The 15,523-nt window shown below is 47.2% G+C and overlaps 1 protein-coding gene across 1 annotated transcript in view; it reads right to left on the reverse strand.

Annotated features, from left to right (window-relative positions):
* The window catches only part of CCNI (cyclin I), a 98,131-nt gene extending 82,838 nt beyond the window's left edge, over positions 1-15,293 (reverse strand). The window contains exon 1 of the mRNA XM_015421201.1: positions 14,721-15,293. The gene's annotated coding sequence lies outside the window, so the exon portion shown is untranslated. The remainder of the gene's footprint in view (positions 1-14,720) is intronic.
* Positions 15,294-15,523: the final 230 nt, after the last annotated feature.

A 15,523-nucleotide genomic window follows, 5' to 3' on the forward strand; every position in this document is an offset into this window, starting at 1 on the left:
AGTTGAGTAAAAGATACTAGATCATATTCTGTCAGTAACAAAACACTGTTGCTTGCATGCAGGCAATTACTATCCCGAGAGGATAAATTCTGGGGTCTCGGCCCACCCAAAAGCAATTTTCATATACTTAAAGCAACTGTCTGGACAAGGCCTCAAAACAGCACACCTGCACTTTCCCCCCAGAAAGCTGCCCATCCTGAGGCAAAACCTGCTTCAGTCAAAAACATCAAAGGGATAACTACTTGCATCTCACGAGGTCTTACTTACCTCATTTTTCATTTTTTTTTAAAGTGTGCCGGAGATACTGAAGAGATCTTGGAAAAATGTCTCACATGCAACACTCAGATAGATCCAGGTAGTCAGCCATGTTGGTCTGAAGCAGTAGAACAAATTTAGAGTCCAGTGGCACCTTTGTGGGTCTTAAAGGTACCACTGAGCTCGCAATTTGTTCTACTGCAGCACTTAGAACACCTTACCTCAGGGCAGAACTAATGCGATGCTGGACACAGGGCCAGCCACCAAAAACAGCATCCTTGCGTTAACCGCACCCTCCTGTCAACATGGCCTCACACTCACCTGTTCCATTTCCCTTGCTACTGAAGCGTATCAATGGCAGGCAGGGAAACAATACAGTAAGTCTGAACAATTATTACTGGGTTGGGTTGGGGGGGGCATGCACTGTTACAGGAACTGTCCAATATCCCCATCTAGCTCTACTATGATGTGAAGTGTTGGAATATTTTCCAATATGTGACAGCTCAAAGGCCTATTGAACATTTCCTGCATATATTAAAAACGAATCAAGGAAGACTTTGATGGATGAAAGTAGTCCTCACTTTGATGTTTTTCAGCTGAAGTATATTTTGCCCCAGGTTTGCAGCTTTCTAGAAAAAACCTGCATGGTATTTGGGCCCTTTCCAGGTATTTTTTTTAAATTAAAAAAAATGTTCAACTATTCACTCAGCTTCTTGGTAACACTGCTATCCCCCCTTTCACCGTATCACTTTTTCGGTGAATATTCTGAACAGGTACCTCAAAATGTATTTTTATATACCTGGTTTGTGCAGAGAAATGATCCCCAACATGGTATCCACTGACTCGTTTCCTGGCACCCTCTTGCTTTGTCCTCAAAGTGCCTCTTCCCCAAATCAAAGAGCCAGCCTTGGCTTTCTTCCACCTTGCAGAAGCAAGGAAAGCACAGAATACCCCAGGAGGTATCACCTTCACTGCCCCAGTCAAAGAAATACACTTGCTTTGAGACCTCCCTGCCTTTTGTAATTTCCTCCCATGGCAGCCATTTTGTGACTGGTCCCACCTCACATGGCAGCCATTTTGTGACTGGTCCCACCTCCCATGGCAGCCATTTTTTGACAGTGCCTGTTACCCTTTCTCAAATCCCCAAGATTTCTTGTAGGCTCAACAAGGCTGGGGACCCCAGTACCGAGTTCCTCACCACTGAGGCTAAGTTCATACACACAGGCTTGTTAACTTGATTACTGCAGCATCAAGTGGCAGGAACTTTGAATGAGCCATGACAGATTGAATCCCGCAGTCAAGGTGGAACTTCTCTGCTACTCTGGGTGACATTTTTTACTTGAGTCTGTTTGTGCATTTGGCTGCCAAGTCACACTGAGCTGGTTCACACATGCAGGTTCACTGCTTGGTGACCGAATCATCAAATGATTACTTCGGTGTTAAGCAAACCACAGGTTCTTAACTCCTGAGGTCATCTCAGACATAACGCTTTTCAGTTAACATAAGAACATAAGAGACGCCAATGTTGGATCAGGCCAAAGGCCCATCCAGTCCAACACTCTGTCACACAGTGGCCAAAAATACCAGGTGCCATCAGGAGGTCCACCAGTGGGGCCAGGACATTAGAAGCCCTCCCACTGTTGGCCCCCCCAAGCACCAAGAAGACAAAGCATCACTTGCCCCAGAGCCCCTATCTATACCTTGTGGCTAATAGCCACTGATGGACCTCTGCTCCATATGCCTATCTAATTCCCTTTTGAAGCCATCCATGCTTGTAGCCGCCACCACTTCCTGTGGCAGTGAATTCCATGTGTTAATCACTCTTTAAGGTCCGTTCACGCCTTCAGCTGCCCACCATGGAGGTGACAGTAACAAAGGGGATGAAAAATGAGGCCAGCCTGGATTTACTACATCTTAAGTTGGGGAGCTAACATCCTAACAAAATGGCACAGTTCCTAAACGGGCCAAACTCTGGTCTCTCTCATTCTGTAAACAAAGCTCAATGACATCTTCCACACCAACATCTTAAATAACTCGTAATTTCTTTCTTCAGCATAAAGCAGTAAATGTATGCTTTATGTTCATGCAAGAGTCTCATTTGCCCTGTTCTTTATCATCATTTAGGCAGCAGTAGCTTAGAGGCTAAGATGCTGAACTGCAGACCAGAAGGTCGGTAGTTCGGCAGTTCAAGACCCTAGTGCAGCGTGAGGGAGTGAGCTCCTGTCTCTGGCCCCAGCTCCTGCCAACCTAGCAGTTCGAAAGCAAGAAACTGCAAGTAGATAAATAGGTACCGGTTCGGTAGGAAGGTAACAGCATTCCATGCGCCTTGCCGTTTAGTCATGCCAGACACATGACCACGGAGACGTCATCGGACAGCGCTGGCTCTTCGGCTTGGAAACGGAGATGAGCACCGTCTTCGACTGGCTTTCGAGCAAGGGAAACCTTTACCTTTACCTTTTTTATCATAATTTTTATCATAATTTTTGTTGGCCGAAGAGCTAAGGTTGGTAGATGTGTGGCGCGTTAGGAATGGCAATAAGCCCGATTTTACATATTTTTCTCCTCGTCATCAATCCTGGTCCAGGATCGATATGGTTTGGGCCTCCAGCACAAGTTTGGCAGATATAATGGAAATGGAGATTTTACCATCAACATTTGCAGATCATAATCCCCTGCTACTGGAAATTCAAGACCAACCCAAAGCATCAAGATGGACAATGAAAACGTGGATGTTGAACAATGGAAATTTTGTAACGGACTGTAAAGAAGAATTTAAGTCTTTTTTTAAACTAAATTTGATTCCAGAAACAAATGTGGATACGGTATGGGATGCTTTTAAGGCATTTGCTAGGGGAAGACTGATCAGACAGGAAATTTGGTTAAAAAAACAGAAAGAAGAAAAATATAAACAAATTGTAGGCCAAATACAAAAATACGAACAAAATTTGAAGACCCCTAGTTCTAAACAACTAAGACTAAATATAATAGGACTACAACATCAACTTAACTGTTTGCTGTTACAGGAAATAACTACAAAAATAAACTATGCGAGACAAAATTACTTTGAACAAGCAAACAAACCTACTAGATGGATGTCTTACCAGCTGAGGAAAGAAAAAGAGGAAAGAACTATAAAAATGCTAAAGAATGAACAAGGTCAGAACTGTTTTAGTTTAAAGGATCTTAAAGAAATTGCGGGAAAATATTATAAACAACTATATGAGCAAAAAAGTGAAAGCCCACAGGAAATTGATGCTTTCTTGGACAAGTATAACAAAAAGAAATTTACACAAGAACAAAGGAACTTGTTAAATGAACGTATTACGGTATGCGAAATAACAGAAGTTATTAAGAAATTAAAAATAAAAAAGGCACCTGGGACGGATGGACTACCTGCCGAGTTTTATCGAACATTTGCAAATGAAATAGACATACCCTTACAACTGACAATTCAAAATATATTGGAAAAGAATAGGTTTCCTGAAACATGGAAGGAAGCCTTGATTACACTACTGCCAAAGAAAGAAACAGACTTGACATCTATAAAGAACTATAGGCCCATTTCGTTGCTTAATACTGATTATAAGATTTATGCCTCAATTATAGCTAGTAGATTTAAGAAAGTGTTACAACAAACAGTTCATTCTGACCAAGCGGGATTCCTACCGCAAAGGCATCTTAGAGATAATGTGAGGACTATTCTTAATGTACTAGAGTTCTATGAATCTAATTATGGTAGACAGATGGCTCTCATATTCATTGACGCCGAGAAGGCATTTGATAATGTCAGTTGGGAGTTTATAAAAAGAAACTTGATGCACTGGGAGTGCGGAGAAGGGTTTTTGCAAATGATACGGGCGATCTATCAGTACCAAGAAGCTAGAATAATTGTTAATGGCGACTCTACATCGAAGTTCACAATACAAAAGGGCACCAGGCAGGGGTGTCCGCTATCTCCACTACTTTTTATATTTACGATGGAAGTCTTAAACAACATAGTGAGAGCGGACCCCCAAATTAAAGGGTTGAAGGTAAAAGGAGAGCAGTTTAAATTACAGGCATATGCCGACGACTTAGTTTTCATTTTAGAAGAACCCATAGATTCAATTGAGTACTTATTAAACACCCTTCGTATATATGAACAGGTAGCAGGTCTGAAAATTAATTTACAGAAATCTAAAATACTAACAAAAAACTGTTCAAAGGAAACAGAGGATTTGTTAGCAAAGAAATCTGGATTCATAATATGCAAAAAAGTTAAACATTTAGGAATCTGGTTAACAAATAAATGCAGTGCTCTATTCGATAACAATTATAAGAGAGTCTTGACGGAGATAAAAACTGATTTAGAAAAATGGAAAGACCTACAGCTATCTTTGATGGGCAGGGTGGCAACTATTAAAATGTGTATCCTCCCTAAACTTATGTTTTTGTTTCAAGTAATACCAGTTATTAAGAACCAAAAAACCTTTAAAGAACTAAGCACAATGGTCTCAAAATTCATCTGGCAAGCCAGGAAACCTAGATTTAAACTGAAAACCATGCAAGAAAAGACACTGAAAGGTGGTCTAGGTTTGCCTGACTGGCAACTATACTATAAAGCTTCGGCCATGGTATGGTTAAAGGATTGGATGACACTGTCAAATAATAGGCTTCTTAAACTGGAGGGCCATGACCTTGCTATGGGGTGGCACGCCACCATTTGGTATGATAAGGGGAAAAATGCATTTGAGAAGCACTATATAAGAGGTTTATTATTTAAAATTTGGAAGGAATTGAAACAGCAGTATTACTTAAAAACACCCAAATGGATATCTCCTATTGAGGCTTTTGTCTTCCCAAACTTGTATGATTATCAAAAGAAACTATGTTATGAAGAGTTATTAGACGATAAAAATAATCTTAAACCAATTGAAAGTCTAAAAGAGCAAAATAAGGAACTATCCTGGTTACAAGCAATACAATTACAGTCGAGATATAAGGAGGATCGGAAATATGATTTTTATAACAAACCCACAGAATTGGACAAAATCTGGATTAAGGGGGGAGGGCGCATGATAAAAAATATATATGGCTACTTACTGGAAACTAAAATGCAAGAAGAGGTGATAAGATCTAGTATGGCGGCTTGGAATAAGGATTTAGGTTATGATATAGGAATTGCTAATTGGTTAAAATTTTTGATACACTGTTTCACGGCCGCTAGGATCTTGTACGCAAAGTACTGGAAAGAGGGTAAAATACCAGAAAAGAATGAAGTTATACAGAAGATATGTGATGTGGCTGAAATGGACAAACTATCCTGTATACTAAGTGGGAAAGATGATTTGATTTTTGTAAACACTTGGAAGAAACTTTACATTTGGACACGAAATAGGACGGGTTAATATAACTGTGTTTGGTGTGTTATGGAAAGAAGAGGTAGTATACTTACTGTTAGTTAAATAGTAAAGGAGAATAGCGTAGCACTGGAAGTTGCAGGAAAAAGAGTAATAGCTGTATGCTCATCTGTTATGAAGTGTCAAGCATCTGATTTGTTTGTTTTAATTTGGAAAATGAAATAAAGTATTTAAAAAAAAAACAGATCATACAAAATACAAGACAATAAGGTTACCTGACATGAAAAATAACTAATAATAATTAAGAATGATTAATAACAGTTAAAATGTTTTTATAGAGAATTAGACAGGGGAAAAAAATGTTAAGCTGCCTGTGATCTATAAGTACAAAACAAACTATCTCTGCACAGTTTTGCAACATGGATACTTGGTTTACAGCACAATTTTACAAAGAGGTGCTCCGGCATAAGCCCTGCGATTTCAACGGACTTAGACTGGAGTTACTCTGCACTGGATTGCACTGTCAGTCACATAGCCAGAACCAAACTCCAATAAATGTTTCTGGTTTATGCTGACTTAAATACATTAATCTCCCAATAGCTCACTCCTCCCCCACCCAAAAAAAATCTATACATCCCAAATCTTAGCTAACCAATGAGCCCCAGATGGGACATGATTAGTATATATGAGTCAACCCTCACAGCAAGAACATAAGAACATAAAAAGAGCCCTGCTGGATCAGCCCAGTGGTCCATCTAGTCCAGCATCCTGTCTCACACTGTGGCCAACCAGTTCCTCTGGAAGGCCAACATTACAGGGCACAGAGGCTGAGGCCTTCATAAGAACATAAGAAGAGCCCTGCTGGATCAGACCTGTGGTCCATCTAGTCCAGCATCCTGTCTCACACAGTGGCCAACCAGTTCCTCTGGAAGGCCAACAACAGGGCAGAGAGGCTGATGCCTTCATAAGAACATAAGAAGAGCCCTGCTGGATCAGACCAGTGGTCCATCTAGTCCAGCATCCTGTCTCACACAGGGGCCAACCAGTTCCTCTGGAAGGCCAACAACAGGGCACAGAGGCTGAGGTCTTCATAAGAACATAAGAAGATCCCTCCTGAATCAGACCTATGGTCCATCTAGTCCAGCATCCTGTCTCACACACTGGCCAACCAGTTCCTCTGGAAGGCCAACAACAGGGCACAGAGTCTGAGGCCCTCATAAGAACATCAGAAGAGCCCTGCTGGTTCAGACCAGTGAGGGTCCATCTAGTTCAGCATCCTGTCTCACAAAGGGGCCAACCAGTTCCTCTGGAGGGCCAACAACGGGGCAAGGAGGCTGAGGCCTTCCCCTAATGTCACCTCCTGGCTCTGGGATCCAGAGGCTGACTGCCTCTCCCTCTCCAATGGCTTACATACAGTTCTCAATTTAAGATAAAAAGCAGCACAAGTCAAGCAGAAAAGGCATCTCTAACTAGTCTGGGGGGAAATCCCAGGCACCTGGTTACACAAGTTTCTGGAAATATCATAATGATGCCTGGGGACATGATCTATTCCTCCAGTCTTGGTTTAGATCAGTATAGGAAACTAGGGAATGTCTGGTCTTCATATGTTTCAAGACAAACCACATCTCTGACAGTGGGGCTGAGAGACAGGGAGGTTTAAGGGGCTGCCTTTCATCCATCCAAACCATTTTTTCCACAGATGAAACAGAACTGTTAAAAGGCTCCAAAAGAAAATCCCTCAAGACAAGCAATGGATTCTCTGCGGAGAGAGTTTCGTTTCAACGGGGAGGGAGAAATCCCAGAGCCCAGAGGGGTGCTTTCCCCCTCTCCAAGGAGACGACCAGTATAAACAAAAACCCTGCGATCAGCTATACCCTCCAGGCTGCAGAAGCCGGAAGAACAAAGCCACCACCAGTAGCCTTGGAACAGCTGAAAACATGAAAGCAGCACGGGGGGGGGGGGGGTTCAGAGACTTGCGGATGGAGGCCAGGTTCAAGACCAGCCTTCAAAGGGGGTTTGAAAGGGGGTGTGTGTCAGCTATGCTGCCATGGGGGTTGGGAAGTCTTGTTAATTGTTATTGCATTCCTATCCCTGCTGTTCTGCCTTTGCTGTAACGCTTATCTCTACAGATGTGCAGGAGGAGGTTGTGGTGTCTGGAGGGCTCCTATGTACCGTGAGAGACTCCTGGTTCTCAGTTTTAGCCACCTAACGGTTGCCTGACTTATCCCGCGCGCGGGAGGGACCCTAATTGGCCAATGCCATGGGGGGGGTGCATACGAATACCCTGTATCCCATTAGGCTCTGGTGGCTGCGACCATTCCTAACAGTGCCTGTGTTACTGCATCTTTAGCTCTGCAATAAAAGTATAACCGTTCCTGAATGCGTGTGCTTCGTTGTTAGCTGTGGGTTCTGACAGGGGGACGCAAGCCCACATGCAGACTATCACGGTGAACCGACAGAGGAAAGATATTCTGTGCTTCTGAAAATCAGCCTTAGACAAGCGATGACCTCTTTGCACTCTATCTGCAATGCTGGGATAAGAATACTGAACTACCGTGGCGGCATTAAGTGCCATCAAACGGCAGCCGACTTAACGGCAACCTTGTAGGTTTTTCAAGTGAGCTACGAGACCAAGAGGCGATCTGCGTTTCCTGGCTCTGCGTTGCGACCCTGGGCTTCTTTGGCGGTCTCCCATCCAACTACTAAACTGGGCAGAGCCTGCTTAGCTTCTGAGAGCTGATGAGACCGGGCAAGCCCAGGCCATCCAGGTAGGGTTGCCAACCTCCAGGTGGTGGATGGAGATTCCCTTGGGACCAATGCTCCCTCTAAGCCGTGGAGTCTTGTGGGCAAAAACTCTACCCTGTGAGCTCCCGGCATTCAAGTTGCGAGGGAGCAATTTGGCTACTGCATCAATGGGTTTGCTCTGGAGCCCTCCCTTCCTGAGCGAAGACAAAAATGTGTGAGCCGGAGGCTAAAAAACTGTGAGCTAGCTCACACTAACTCGGCTTAGAGGGAACACTGCCTGGGACTACAATTGACCTCCACGAGACAGAGGTCAGTTCATCTGGAGAAAATGGCTGCTTTGGAAGGTGGACTCTATGGAACTATACACCATTGGAGTCCCTCCCCAAACCCTGCCGTCCTCCGGCTCCTCCCAATCTTCCTTCAAGGACTGCCCTTGAGAGAACAGCTCTGAGAGAACTTGTGACTGACCCAAGGTCACACCAGCAGCTGCACGTGGAGGAGTGGGGAATCAAACCCTGTTCTCCCAGATTAAGAGTCTGCGCTCCTGACCACGACACCAAACTGGCTCTTAAGTGCCACCAAGTTCCTACTTACGGTGACTCTATGAATTATTGCCCTCCCCAAACGTCTCTTGCTTTGAAAGCCCCATGAGCGTTCGATGTAACTTGGTGGCAACTTCATGATTTTGGCACTCCCAAAATCTCTGGGTATTTCACATCCCGGATTGAACCACCTTGCTGAATTGTAAGTATTCAAGCAAGCTATTATAGACATGTGATTTTAGCATTCTGGAAGTGCCATATAAATGCCAGGCTCTATTACAACTGATGTAAGCGATCCTGGAATCTCAACAAACATTTTCCCAACTGTTTGGCATCGCTTATAAGAAATCACCCAAAGGCCAAAGTTGTGTACAAAGAGCTCAAGCGCAGGCAATCAAAAGCGTACGTTCAGGAAAGCTGAATTTGGTGACCTGCATGCACTATGCAAATAAGCAGGTTTGTTTGGTTTTTTCCTTTTCTGTTTTGCATAATTTATTTATTCTGGCTTTGATATTCATGCAAGCAACGAGGAGCTGCACAACCAACGAGAACACACACCCCGATTACTGAAAATCTTGCTCCGCCAACCCTCTGGCTCCTGAGATTTCAGTCATATATCCCCACGTATGGGCACACCTGTGGTAGGTCTGGGGTTTATTTTTTTTTTGCAATGAAACCTGAGATTCACAGAAAGCTGAACTCTAATCTCGGTACGTATGACCATTACTTTCACATGTTGACGCACACGAGGCCGAAGCAAACTTCATTTACATTTAAAATATTTATATCCCGAGTTCCTATTGTAAGGCATTCAAAGCATATAATTAATGAACACCAAAAACTGTCGTTTGGGAGAGGGTCCGTGGGGAGCGCCACGCACGGGGCTCAGGGAAGTGCCAGTGATAAGAGCATCTGTTTTGCCTGCAGAAGTCCCTGGTCCAATCCCTGGTTCCTCCAGCCAGAGTATCAATAAGGAGGTGATGTGAAAGACTGTTCAAGTCCCCAGAGAGCAGCTTCCAGTCAGACTAAGCCTGCGAGACCCATGGTCTGACTCAGCGTAAGGCAGATTGGCAAGATCTTTTTGCCTGTGTGTGTGTGACCTGGGTAGCCCGGGCTAGCCCCATCTCATCAGATCTCGGAATCTAAGCAGGGTCAGCCCTGGTTAGTGCTTGAATGGGAGACGACCAAGGAAGTCTAGGGTCATGATGCAAAGGCAGGCAATGGCAAAACCACCTCCGGCCCCGGTCACACGGGCCGGATATCACGGGGGGGAGGCGTGGCTAATTGCCCCGGAGGAAACTAACGCACGGCCGCCCAAGCACACATCCCGGTCGAGGTCCCGTGGTTAGGGGGGAGATGCCGACCAGACAGGTATCCTGCAGCGCGGCACAGAAGCCGCGCCGCGCGATCGCACTAGCAATCGCTCTTTGTGCGCATGCGCTGTTGGGCGCTGTTGCGCAACCTGCTGAGACTTGGGAGGAAAAAAAAAACCCTTGTGTGCGACGAACAGCGGCGGGCGCCGGATGCCACGTAAGTCCACCAGAAACGCGATCAGACGCCCGCACTTGCCCCGCGGCTTCCGGAAACTAGTACCTCGGAGGTACTAGTTTTTTACTCCGCATCTTTGGCGGGAAGCCTTGGGTGAGCCACGGGAGCTCTACGCTTCCCAGATGCTGCGGTGTGATCGCACCCGGAAAATCCGCCTACCATCTGTATCGTCAGCGCGGCAAATGCTCCGTGTGACCGCAGCCTTTGTATGTCTTTTGCTCTGACCTGAATGGCCCAAGCTAGCCCGACTGCATCAGATCTTGGAGGCTAAGTAGGGTCAGCCCTGGTTAGTATTTGAATGTGAACTTGGGCCGATCATGAGAAGGGAGGGCGGGAAGGGCTGCCTCAGTGCTTAGTTCTCGTGGCTCTTTTTTATTTATTTTTTTATTATTTATTTTTCGTATTTATACCCCACCCTCCCCAGTGGGCTCAGGGCGGCTTACAGAGGCAAGACAACTTGCCATGATAAAACAATAATATACATAACAATTTAAAACATGTACTACATCTTAGAATCTTAATTAAACAAAGTGCTCAGTGCCGTTCATAATCTAAGGATGACGGATCGAATGTCCAAAGTTCCAAGAAGACGGCAGAGGCTTCTTCCATACTGGGTGTTTCATCGGGACCTCAGGGCGGTGGTAGTATAGTAGGGGCGGCGGCTCCTACTCGAAAGCCTGGCGGAAGAGCTCCGTCTTGCAGGCCCTGCGGAACTGCACAAGGTCCCGCAGGGCCCTGATCTCCCCTGGGAGCTCATTCCACCAGGTAGGAGCCGCCACCGAAAAAGCCCTGGTTCTCGTAGCGGCTAGTTTGACATCCTTGGGGCCCGGGATGACTAATAAATTTTGGGCCCCTGACCGTAGTGCTCTTGGGGGAACATACGGGGAAAGGCGGTCCTTCAGGTAGGTTTTACACACCCAGGGAGATGCCCATCGCCACTCTGTGGTCAGGAAGCCATTGTTCTCCAGGCCAGTCTGGCCAGGGATCCTGGGGGGGTTTGCCTGTTCTAGGCATAAAGCAGGGTGTGTGTGGGGGGGGAGGTATTTGTGAATTTCCTGCATTGTGCAGGGGGTTGGACTAGAAGACCCTGGAGGTCCCTTCCAACTCTATGATTCTATGAATGGGAGACCACCAAGGAAGTCCAAGGTCATGAAGCAGAGCCAGGCAACGGCAAACCGCCTCTGAATGGCTCTTCCCTCGAAAACCCTGCAGGGTCCCATAGATCGGCTGCAACTTGATGGCAAAAGGGGGAAAACTCTCACCAGTACTGAGTAATTCAGGCGGGTAGCCGTGTCGGTCTGAAGCAACAGATCAATTCGATTACTACCACCTTTTTACAAAAATAAAAAATATGCATTCGACAGCAGAGAACTCGTTCTGCACCGACACCTTGAACTTTGATGCCTTGCATCCCCATAACAGAACGCAAGTTCTTCAAAGCAGAGGCCTGTCTGTTCCCTTTCCTCTGGAAAGCACCGTGCCTGATGGCTGTGATGTGTACATAATACAGAAATCATCCACCGGGGTCTTTATGATCTGTTTTGGGCCACTGAGATGACCTCAGCTTTTGGAGGGTTTTTTTTTCCCCTTCTTCTTCCTTAGTTAATGCTGGCTGACATTATGTGGCCGTAACGCTACACCGGTGAAAGGGGATCTCTCTCAAGTCCCCTTGGCCTGGTCCGGTGGGTGCTGAACGGCTACTTCCCCAACCAGCCCCCGCCACACCCCCGCCTAACCACATTGGATCTCTGCAAAACCTGATGCAACCCCACTGTCCTGAACTGCTGCATCAGTTCACATCCTGGACTGTTTGCTGCAACATTGCAATTAATAAACAGTTCCCTTTTTTTAAATATTTGCACAGTGGTCCATAGAAGGAGGTGAAACTGCGCCACCTCCCCACTGGGGAGAAAAGAGGCGTAGAAATGAAGTAACCAATAACAAGGCCTTTAGCACTTTCTCCCCTCCCCAGAGAGATGCAGTCAAGCTGTGCAGAAAGATTTGGAAGGAACATATGAATAGGGGGCGGGAGGAATCAGTAATTACAGCCACCGCCACCTCTGCCATTAGTCTAAGGTTGCCAACTCTGGCCTCGGAAATTCCTGGAGATTTGGGGGCGGAGCCTGGGGGGGGCAAGATTTGGAGGGAAGGAACCTCAGTCGGGTATATAATGCCACAGAGTTCACCCTCCAAAGAAGCCATATTTTCCAGGAGAACTGACCTCTACGCTCTGGAGATCCGATGTAATTTCGCTTGGAGGCTGACAGCCCGAGTTGGGAAATTCCTGAAGATTTGGGGTTGAGCCTAGGGAAGTCAGGGTCTGGAACGGAGAAACCTCAACAGGGTGTAATACTATACGGTGCACCCTCCAAAGCAGTCATAGAATCATAGAGTTGGAAGAGACCCCCCCCCCAGGGTCCTATAGTCCAACCCACTGCACAATGCAGAAAATTCACAAATACCTCCCCCCGTACCCCCAGTGACCGCTCTTTCATGTCCAGAAGATGACCAAAAAAAAAAAACCCTCCAGGATCTCCAGCCAAATCGGCCTAGAGAAAAATTGCTTCCTGCCCCCAAAGTGATGATCAGCATTTCATTCCCCTGGGCATGTAAGAAGGGCCAAAAGAACTGATCTCTGCCGTCTGGAGATCACTTGCAATTCTGGGGGCTCTCCAGGCCAGGCCTAGAGGATGGCAACTCTGCTGTACTCTCGGGGCAACTGCTGCAATGAAGTTCAAGAGAGACCGAACAGCACTGCAAACGCAGCCCCAGATATCCTGCGCCGCTTGTGAGAGCCACAGTGACGTCACCGGCAGCCCGGAGCTGGGGAGGTAAACAAGCGCTAAACTGAGACAGAAGCCAGAAACACAATTCCCAGTAGGTTTTTGACAGGAAAACGCTTTTTAAAAATAATCACTTAACTATATTTGAGCAACGTCACCCCTAACTGTGTGGAAGCTTTCAGGATTCCCAAAGGGACACGAGGAAAAGGGCAAGCCCCTTTCGCCAACAGCTCTCTACTAAATATTTCAGTATTTTCATGACAACTTGAGCTATCTTCAGTTCACAGAGAACTAAACTGAGCAGAGACCACTGCATTTAATCGAGAGTATCATTTCGGAGGGGAAAAGATCCAAGTGCAGATGACGCAGGCCCCATATCCAAGGCATGTCTACTCAGTAACATGCCCGTGTGGTAAGAGTGTCATACTAATATGTGGGAGACCCGGGTTCGAATCCCACTCATGCCATGGAAGCTTGCTGGGGTGACCTTGGGCCAGTCACACGCTCTCACCCTATCCTACCTCACAGGGTTGTTGAGAGGACAAAGCTGACAAGAGGAGATTGATGTAAGCTGCCTGGAGTCCTCTACCGGGATAAAGGCAGGGTATAAATATATTAAATAAGTAAATAATAAAGCAGGTCTCGCGGGATTTAAACTGGACCTGATCACAGCCTCCACTTGTACACTGTTGCTTTACAAGTTAGGTACCCTATTAACCTCATACTGCACTGTACACATAAACATCGCCCGCCATAATGCAAACACAGGAGAAACACGCCTATCGCAGCGCCGCACACAGCTCTCCTGCACACCACAGCGCATCTCGGAGGCGCCCGCATGCATTATGTAAACAACAACAAACGCGGGCTGGGTTTTAGCACCACCTCTTCTGTCTTTCGGCACGTACGACGCGCATAATGGCCAAAGGCTCTGCAAAACTGCATCCTTGCAAAAATACCTTTGCAAATAAACAACAACCACCCTGCAATCTTGCAAAAAAAAAATACCTTTGGGGAAAGGCCCCGTTTTGCGATTGTGTGGGAAAGAAACGGCGATCCCCATCTTTTAACCCAGAGGATTCACTCGTCCGGCTGTGGCCTACTGAATGCGCACGGGCTGAAGGTTCCCTTTGCCCGAGTCTGTCCACCGGGCCAGTGTAAAATTCGTGCCAAAAGCCGAGCTGTCTGCAGGCAAACCTCCTGCTATACCCAAACGCCCATAATTTCTTTGCAAATTTCTTTGCAAAGGAGCCGGGTTAGGAACGGACGGCCGCAGACGCCATTGATGTCAACAACCAGATTCGCCCCCCTGATCTGCGGCCCCGGGGGGTGGAGAGACGAAGACAGAAATGGGTAACGGCGTCTTCGTACCCCCGCAGAAACAAAAGCAATATGGACACGCCAGGCTTGCGGAACGAGCCGCCAAGTTGCAAAGGAGCCCCCGATAAGGGGGAGAGAGAGACGGGGGATCGAACGCGCGCGCGTCGGGTTTTTATTGCTTCGCTCACCTCCCCTGCAGAGCTGTAAGATTCCCAGGTGGACTTGGCCAGCATCGGGTCCATCAGAACGCCATCGTCGCGGTGCCGACGGGGAAAGAGATGCTGTCTTGGGTTGGGCGTCTTTTGTGTTCAGTTCGCCGCTGCCGGTTCCATGTTTAGGCGAGGGAGCCGAGGCGTCCGCGACCAGCGGCGTTCATGTCGCCCCACAGAGGACGTGGTTTTCGGAGGGAGGTGGGTGGGAAGGGGGTGTGTGTGTAGGAAGTGCCCCTCCGGTTGTGCAAGACAACCCGGCCCGGCTGTTGCTGAGTGTTGCTTCTGTTGTTGCTGCTGCTGCTGCTGCTGCCCCCGGGGCAGAGGAAAAAGCGTCTTGCTGGTTTGGAGAGAGAGAAAAAAGGAGGTTAAAAAGGGGGGTAAAAGCAAAAAAGAAGGGAAGGGGAAGGGGGGGGTGAAAAAAAAAATAAGGCCGAGCGAGTGAAGCAGAGAACCAGCCTCTTCCCGGGGGGAGCAGGGGAGGGAAAGAAGGACCGGCAGCGGGCGATGGCGCCTCCTCCCCCGGCTGGCTGCGGCTGCTCCTCCTCCTTCCCGTGCGCGCAAAACGAGACGGGCCCGGCGGAGGGAGGGAGGGAAGAGGAGGCGGCGCGTCACCCAGAGACACAGTGCCTGCCTGCCTGGGCCGGCCCACACGACTGCCCCGGGGCTGGGCCTGCAGCCTGCTCGAGGGAGAGCCGGTTGCAGGGCAGGATCTCTTGGAGGCTCTCTCCGGAAGGAGACGTTTGTCGTCCTCCCTGTACGCGTCCTCCCTGTTGACATAA

Source organism: Gekko japonicus, unplaced genomic scaffold (genome assembly GCF_001447785.1).
Source record: "Gekko japonicus isolate JY-2015 unplaced genomic scaffold, Gekko_japonicus_V1.1 scaffold644, whole genome shotgun sequence".
In the NCBI taxonomy this organism is placed as follows: domain Eukaryota; kingdom Metazoa; phylum Chordata; class Lepidosauria; order Squamata; family Gekkonidae; genus Gekko; species Gekko japonicus.